The sequence below is a fragment of the Aethina tumida genome, chromosome 3 (genome assembly GCF_024364675.1).
Source record: "Aethina tumida isolate Nest 87 chromosome 3, icAetTumi1.1, whole genome shotgun sequence".
NCBI lineage: Eukaryota > Metazoa > Arthropoda > Insecta > Coleoptera > Nitidulidae > Aethina > Aethina tumida.
In genome coordinates, this window is record NC_065437.1 from 22,240,082 (window position 1) to 22,249,523 (window position 9,442).

Here is a 9,442-nt window from a genome sequence, read left to right on the forward strand (position 1 = left end):
AAAACGTGACATCAGTTACACAAAACGTTTTAAATTAAAGCAATTTCGTTTCAAATTTGGCGTTTGATCACAGCGATTTTGTTTCAGAAAAGAACAATTTATCGATTGCTTTGTGAGCATAATAAATTTTATGTTTTGGCTGTTGAAAGAATGTTAACATATTTTTAATAAATTGACATTGAATAATATTCTATAGAAAATAATTATTAATTTTTAATTTATTTGGAATAAACACACAACTAATTCTGTTTAGCTTCCGGCAGTTTGTGCTCTACCTAACGAAAGTTTTAACCCTGCATAAATATTCCCTAGGACATTTTATGTAGTATATGTGCAGTAATACATATGTTAGTTGAACTAATTTTTATTTACATTTGTTTATTTATTTCTCTTTTCTACTTATGTGCATATGTTGAACGTATTTACTAAAACTAAATAAATTCCCCTGAAAAACAACAAGTGAACAAACTAGTAATGGAAATGTGTTTCAGCGTATTTAGTTTCATATATTAATAAATTTATAAATAATTTTTATGAATTTTATTTATTTTATTTATGTTTTTGCTAAGCAGCGACGTTGCACGGCGCAAAAATGTGGGTGCTAATATAACTTAAAGCACATTTCAGACAATCAAGATAAACGCTCTCAACTTAAAAATTTTATTATTTTTATTTCTTTTGTTATATAACTCGTCACTCCAGTCACTGCCTTACGAAATGATAACTACCGGCGCCTAAATGTCTCTCCTCTAATCTCTTCAATGGATTTGTCCCTTGTGCGTCTTTTGTTCTGAAATTTAATCCGTCAACTGTTATTTTTGTGGCGGTTTTGTGTATATTTACTATATGACGACTTCACTCAAGTTACCGCACGGATGTCTTAAATAATAAATTTAGTGATTCTTCTTCCAATTTCACATTTTTAACAATGGATATTATCTACAATCAAATGTGAGTAAAGTAGTAACAATGACGGAAAAAATTTGAGTTGACTACCTTAAACTTTGAGGGAGTACGAGATAATTGTAAAATGAAAAACATAGAAAATGTGATTTAAAATCAATGCAAATATGTGTTCCAATTTTCAATAAGAAGGATTAATTTAATTTAACTTGTTTGTACACCTATTTGAAAGTTTAAATTCATATATATATATTTTTTTATTTTAAAGCACCGTGATTTCTTCTCTCACCGTCTTGAAAGACTCCATAAACTGTTTTCTTACTGTCTAAACCACGCACAAATATAACGTTTTAACTGTCTCTTTTGATGGATATATTTAACTTTTAGTTTTATATTACCATCATTAAAGCATTTCCCATGTTGAATCAACATTTCGAAATTAAACAATTAAATTAAACGAATTAAAATAAATTTTATAATTATATTTATAGCAATTAAATCCAAAACTATGATTATGTTAGTTAAATGCAGATTAAAAAGGCTAAATTTGTTACGAAAATTGTGCATGATTTAAATAACAATACATATTTAGTAATTTTTGACATTAACAGCCACTATAATTAATATTTAATAGTTTATTGTGCGCTGCTTTTATAGCATCGAAATTTATTATCAAATATTTTCAGATTAAACAGACGGAAAAGACATTTAGCAGAAGCATGAAAATTCATAGAGACAAACAAATTTGTACGAGTGCAGGTATATGATATACAATCTTTAAAGTTTTCAGATGTTATACAAATATTTGCTTCCTTTGTTCCTCCTGACTAAATATTAAATAAGAAAATAAGAAACAAATGGTAACCAAACAGTAAATTGTTTGATTAAAGGCGCCACTGTTGAGGAACCCTTGATCCACCACTGTAAATATTTAGTAAGCCAGGAAACGAATATACCTGGTCTTACAATTTGCTAATTCAGTAAACAAATTTTACAAACTACATAAATGTATCCGTATGCACTTTACAAATACTACCGTATTCCCAACGGTTTCAAATAGAAGCTGTTTCCATTTTTTAATTATTAAAGTTAAAATCACTTAGTATAATCATTAACTATGGAAATTTCCTGTAATGCGAGTAATACAATGCCCAATGAGTTAATGTCAATGATATTTAATACCAGACTATTTAATGAGTACTTACCTAATCGATATGCATATACGGCGCATCGATAATGGCACGAAATTTACACCCAATTAATACGCTCCCTATGATGTCTATTAGTTAGCAAATATCTTCAGAATTCCTGAATACAAAAGATTAATCCAACCAGAAGCACGGTATTATCCTAATTATACAAAATAAATTTTACATCGAAATTTTAAAATTATCTCAAATAAAATACTTTGCTAATCTTCGAAGTGTTTTTGTTTGATCTCATTGATGTGAGCCGATATAAAAAAAAAACAGTTGTCTCAGACCGTTCACCGGCGTGGCGCAAAATACATTTTCGAAACAGCCGCCATAACAGCAATTTAGATTCTTCGGTCGAAGCCGGAGCTAATTCAGATGACTTACTATAATCCAATTACGAAAAGCTTACGCAAGACAGTCAATGGCTTAAGAGTAAAGCCGGCGTTAATAATACGTTTACATTGAGTGCCCCACGCGTGAACGAACCCGCACAGCATTTCTCTGATATGTTCCTTGTGGAAACATACGTACAGGAAACTATGCGATGCAAGTGTGTGTAAATTTTCCCGTTTGTTTCGTATACCTTCAAATGAAGAAGTAGTGATCTTTTGTAACAAAGTTAATCAGTAGGAAAATCATACACTCTGAAAACTTAATAATGGGAAAGTGTGCCTCATTTTTTCTTACGTGTATTTTTAAGAGGTTGATGAAGACTTAAAACGGAATGTACCCTGTAAAATACACGTTTCAAGTTTTCATTGGATAAATACGTAAAGATCCGTGACAGGTTATTTGTATCTTCTTTAAAGATAAGCTTGAATGTCTTTTTAACACCTGAATTAAAAACTGGTTGTTAGTACGACTGCTCACGCGATAAGTATAACAAGCCAAGTCAATTATAATTTTAAAATTAATTCAGCGAAAGCTCGAAACTTTTTTGCCGCATATTTTTAGTTCTGTTTGAGAACTTACATTATTTTAACTGCAAAATCTGCATACACAATTAGCGCATATGGCGTATGACAAACGCGTAATGACCATAACTGCCACCAGATGAAACAAGTTTTCAGGATTATCCGCGCACTGCAGAAGTAGCCCATTAATAAATTCCAACTTACAAATCGTTTCCAGATGAGCGTTAAACAGAAACATGATATACCATTCATGGCATAATAAAAATGACTTTATTATTATTTATCTATCGCACTCATCAGCGAGTTTCCTTTTCTTCGTTTAAGTGCGAGACCATTGTGCCCATTCAGCGCGCCGCCTCGGCCTTTTACCATTGCCCTCGCTTGATGACAACAACTGTGATGTTTGTCTGTATTCTTCGCCCCCATCAGTAAACACTGAAGACTTTTATTTTCTGAATGATTATTATCGCATTTTCTACACAACCCTTTGCCTCCTTTGTTTAAGTTCTGCCAGCACTCCATCAACCGTTCCAGACTATAACATTCTTTCCCACTTAAATTGATCAAATAAACAATTATCCATACAATGGAGCTGTTTAGGAATAATCATATTAGGGATGGGCTGACGAATCAGACTGAACTTTGTTTGTCTTGTAGTCTGATGGAAAATCTTGTTTCATTTGTTTAAATGTTAAGCACACATTCATAATAAATTTTCATATATTATGGAACAAAGCTTTAATTTTGCAACTTCTGACTATAAAAAGGTAAATATTATTTCATCACATGCAAGCTTTTATTTTTCACAACCCCACGCTCTTGATTGTTTTCGGTTACGCGAACGCTCAAATAAATTAGTGACAACCAGGGAATAAATTAATGTGTTTTATTTACTTTATCCAGTAACATACAAAGGACAAATACAAATAAAAAGGTCGGTAATAAAAATAACGAGACTGCGAAGTTCGGAACATCGTCATTGATAAATTTCAAAGCGAGTAATTCGAATTAAAACATGCAAAGAATGTGGCGGGGTTTTAACGTTTCTAGAGTATTTAAAAATCCGTGGTATTTATATATGTCGGTGTTCGAGTTTGCAGCTTGAGAGGCGACAAATTGTGTCATTAGTCAAAATGACACATAAACGGACCGCTGAAGTTACACATATGGAGAATAGAAAATCATCTCGGCAAACAAACCGTGAAAATACTTTCGTGAAATTGCACCTTTGTCAGAGTTTATAAATATTATATGATATTTTTCTGTGTATACTTAGCAGTATTAACATGCTTATATGGAACGCTTATTATTATTATAATAATAATCTAATGTAAGATAAAAATCATGTAATATATTATTTAGATTCAATGGAGATTTCTTGTTCCATCCCATCTTTACAATAATTAGCAATGAAGATCATTGTGTCCATATATCTCACATGTCATGATTTTGAAAAAAGCAATATAGAGAAAACAGTAATTTACTATTGTTATATTTAATATAATAAACCTTTATTAAACAAATACTCCATACTCAAATACCTGTTAATAGTATATTGAACATGATGAGAACAGTTTGTTTATGCAACTATTCAGCCTTTATTCCATTCTTAGCGGCAAATTACTAGGTTTCTATGGAGCTATAACACAGCAATTATATGTACAGTTGATAGCTCTAAGTAGATACTGGCGTTTCACGACTAGCAGCTGTATTACTGATTGAAACTGATTACTCCCATTAATAAGTGGGTATGGGGTAGAAACAGTGCCGTATTAGAGCAAGGTAAAAAATCCTTACTTGTGAAAAATGTAAGCTGTTGTGCTTTAGCAAATAAAACACCTTTGATTTGTGATAAATGTGGGTAGGTTTTATATTAATTGGCTGCGTTACCTTTATAGAAATTAGCAAAATGTTTTTGTAAAATGTAACTTTTTAATTAAGATTATTTTTACGTTACGTTGTCCAAAGTTTTCCATAAATTAGGATAAATAATTAACGCAAAAAATATGAAGAAATAAGTAAAAATTAATTTTAATTTGATATTTTTAAGGTTCAATTTATAAAAGAAAGTTCTAAATACCACAGAAGTTTGTATCCGTACATAATTTATAATTTAAAGCAAAAGCTTCAATATTTTATTTATTTTAAAAACTTAAAATGTGATTTTTTTAATATTAATTATTTTGAATTTAATATTTATATAAATGCATTTTAATATTAATATAATATCAATTTTTTAAATATATACGTCTGTAATAAAGAATTGGTTTGGAATTTAATGTAATTTTTAAAATATGAATTGCTATGTATGTTGTAATAAAGAGTTAATAATAGGTATATATGAAACATCGTTGATTAATTAATTAATTTTGCGGAAAACGCTAATGATTTAATTAAATAAACAAATAACATTAAATATTGGTAATTAAAATAAAAGCATTAATCACATACATTATACGTTTACCTGAATTTATAATACCAAATTAAAATTTTTAAAAGCCTGACTTTTAATGGGCTGAACTCATTAAAAAATATATAGATATTTAAAGTAAGATAAAGAAATGGGCGTTAACTGACCAATTGAGTTCATAGCCTGTCACTCAGCAGTAAAATAAATTAAAACAGAAGCATTTTAATCATATAGAAAACCACCTGTCATTTTTGGCAAAATTTTATATTTTCACATTTAGTGAACTGTTCAATTAATAAACATGTATTTGTAACTGCAATTTTATCAATACTTTTGGTTTTTAAATAAATTGCATCTGACAGATTTTTTGTTTGATTTTTAATAGTGGCCGACTGGAACTTTTCATTGTGTATTTATAACGGTTGTTAATTCCTGACAGAAAAATACACGATTTAATTAATATTATCGAAATAATTAATAACAGAAACTGTTAGGTAAATAAATAAAGTGAAGAGTAAATGAGAAGTCCATTTGGATATTGTTGATGGCTGTTACGATACTGCCAATCCAAAATGCTTTTGTAGGCATGGAAATGTAATTTTATTAGTTAGTACCGTTGTTGAATAATTAATCTTTTTTGTTCTCTCAAAGCAAAGTTTTATCGCGTAACATGAAAAATTGCTAAAAGTTACAACAATGACTTGCATGTGTAAAATATGAACACATTTAGCTCCTTTAATTGACAACCTATAATTGCTAAATTATAATGAATCGACGCGTCGTATACTCAGGGATTTGTCTATTTTACAGTTATTTCTCTCAATAAGTTTGAGTTGAGGTGTGGCTTTAAGATTGGCAGGTTGTATATATCTTGTAATAGCTTAATAAGAAATCAATTAACGATAATTTAAATAGCAATTTCAATTTTTGCAACGTGGTACGTACTAATTATTGAACTGTTACTTCGCCAAAAAAATACATCGGCTTAAAAGTTTCGAATGCGATGCAACCCACTTATAACTTTTAATTACTAGAAACTGCATTTTAAAAAATAATAATTCAATTTGGAAAATATGGTAGGTACGCCTCTGCTGACGTCAACCGCCCACAATAGATGAAAAAATTGTTCCGAGATTGACCCGCCTCAGATACGTATCTCACTAAATACTACCTGGTTAATTATGTCAAAATGATTCACTGTAAAATATGAAATTTTATCAAATTATAGGTCCTCGGCGTATTCAATGATGCAAGTAAAGTTAATGGCAATTTAAGATATCTTAATCGGCCTGTTAAAACACATTAAGATTTCAGATATGTGTGAATTAACTGCTGAAATTTGATATCCCTGTTTGAATCGACTGTTTCTTATGAATGACGAAATATTTCTTTTAATCTATGGCAACAATAATATTTGAATGTTTAAACATTTCAGGGAAGACACGAAATAAACTTTAACATGAGTGTGTAGTAAGTAGCTTTTATGTCTAGTAATTTAGCTCGAAGCTTAGTAGTGACTACGGCACTGATCTCAACGATGACAGGTAACGAACGTGCATGGCAAGAGATGCATATGAAAATGTAATTACCAGCTAAAACAACCAAGTCGTTTGTTGCAGATGGATTGACTTAAACTTGAGGAGCATCAATGTTATTCCAAATAATATCGTGTAAAACAATCAACACAGGAAGACTTTAGAGAAATTTCACATCCTACTCCGGATGATTTATTATATTTTTATTCAAACACTGATGCTGGTTCCACGATTTATTTGATATGTCCAGGATTTACACACGTGTAAAAATAATTTAATACCATTCCTCAAATTCATTAAAAACAACACAAATTATGCTTGTATCTAACGTGAAATATTCATACAGGTATCATCAACATTTGGTCGTTGAAGCTTGATATTAAAATAAAAGATGAATAAAAGTGAAACTAATCAATTTTAGAAAAAAACTAAAATAGCAACAGGGAATCGTATTGAAGTAAACATTGACATACCATGTGAGCCATACATTTGGATTGACTGCAACACCTTAACATTCCTATCAGATAAACTGCAAGATTTCCTTAGATTGCGTTTACTAGATTTCATCAGCACAGGGAGGACCGAAAGTTCAGATCCTAATGCCATCCATAAAGACGTTAATGGACCCACAAGCAAGTGGTAAGTGATACAAGCGATACATTGGGGAATCTGTGGTCACGTCTTGGGGACATCCAGCGCACATTAACGGGGCATACAGTGCAGAAACTTAGTTAATTATGCGTTCGCATGAACCAGACACGTCTGCCGAAAGGATATTATATCTGTGCCCATTAAAACCCGGAATTAGCCTAGTGCCTGTGTGTGTGTTTGTGAAGTGATTTTGGTTACACTAACTGGTTAAATGCAAATAATGGAAAAGATTCAAGGAGATTAGGTTAAATTAAATTATTATTTTGAGCCTGCGGCTTATTAAGTTTTTTTAACTTTATAATGAAAATTATAACACAATAAGTTTAAAACATTATAAACACATTACGATACGTATTATTATAAAAAATATTTCTATTGTTGGTTGAATATATAAATTGATTAATATTTTAGACACCATCAGATTGTGAACTTCGTTGTACGTATCTACTTATTCTTACAATGATGAAGCATTTTGTAATATTATTTGCAATTATAGTTTTTGTGCAGGTACGTTCAAGTATTATTGATTTCTAACTGTTAGTATTTTAAAATGCAGTATGCACAGGGACAACCGTCTCTACAAAATTACTTAGAAAATTTGAAAAATCTACAAAACTCAGATCAGTTAGGTCAAATTCAAAAACAAATAGGAGAGGCATTATCAAATGGTTAGTTATGTTGATAAATAGTTGAATTTCTGACCCATTCTTCTTTCCTTTAAATTTTCAGGAATCTTAAATAGGGATCAACTAAGGCAAATCCAACGACAATTGGGAGAATCATTAGCAAATGGTTTGTGTTAAATTATTTAATTCTAATGATTTTTCTTTTTATTGTGTCTTGTTATTTTAGGAGCAAATAAACTATCAGAGGAAGTACAAAGGCAATTATCAACATTCATAAGTGCACTACAAGCCAGGAATAATTAAATATTGTTTTAATTATATGCATTTTAAATGTCGAAATAAACTGAATTATACGCAGTGTAGACTTTTTTGATTTTGATAATTAATTATTGTAATCAAATTTCCGCTAACACTTGTTTAATTAAGTATTTTTTAAATTCTATGAACGTTATCGTTCATCAGGACCAATAAATAATTCAAAGACCTGTTGAAATATGTAAATCAATTAACATCCTATAAAAAAAGAATGACTGACTTGTTTTTGATTACCATTAATAACCTCGCCGATATTTGAGAACTGACCCAAAGCACTCTTATTTATAGGTTGATGTATTGTACCACCAATCTTAAAACAGATCAGTGCAGAGATACACGATGTCGTGGGCGTACGTTAAACATTCGAAATTTTAATTTGATAGTGACTTTTTATGCGGTTACATTTGGTTAAAATCCATCATGGCTGGCATATCAGCGATCTGTTATATTCTTAAGTGTCAAAGATGACTTGTTTTGAACGAAGCGCACTAAGCAAATAAAATCATGTTCACTCACAGCCTTTTATTAGCTGTCAAGCTGTCAATCGCGTAATTCATTACTCGGAGGTCCAAGTTTGACTTCTGACACAGGCGTGTTTACAATCTTCTCTGGTACATGCATTCCAATTTTTGTCTTACCATTACCCATCACTTATATTTTTACTCAGCTGCGTATGTGTGCTAGTTAAGTTAGAAACGGTCGTTTTTTTGAGCTCAATAATTTAAGATAATGCTTTTTGTAACCACTAGTACCCAAATTAATGAATGAGTGTCTAGCTCGCTTATCACTCAAAATCAATATCTAAGCATCTTTTAAAGCAACCACGACCCATCATTTGTCTTTCTAACGCGATGGTATCGGACATCAGGATTTCGATTGAAAAAACCTTATT

At 30.7% G+C, this 9,442-nt stretch overlaps 1 long non-coding RNA gene across 1 annotated transcript; it reads left to right on the forward strand.

Annotated features, from left to right (window-relative positions):
- The first annotated feature begins 8,093 nt into the window (after positions 1–8,093).
- On the forward strand, positions 8,094–8,571 carry LOC109599402 (uncharacterized). The gene is made up of 4 exons (XR_002191556.2): positions 8,094–8,116; positions 8,175–8,277; positions 8,339–8,401; positions 8,462–8,571. It is a non-coding gene; the product is annotated as an uncharacterized LOC109599402 (long non-coding RNA).
- Positions 8,572–9,442: the final 871 nt, after the last annotated feature.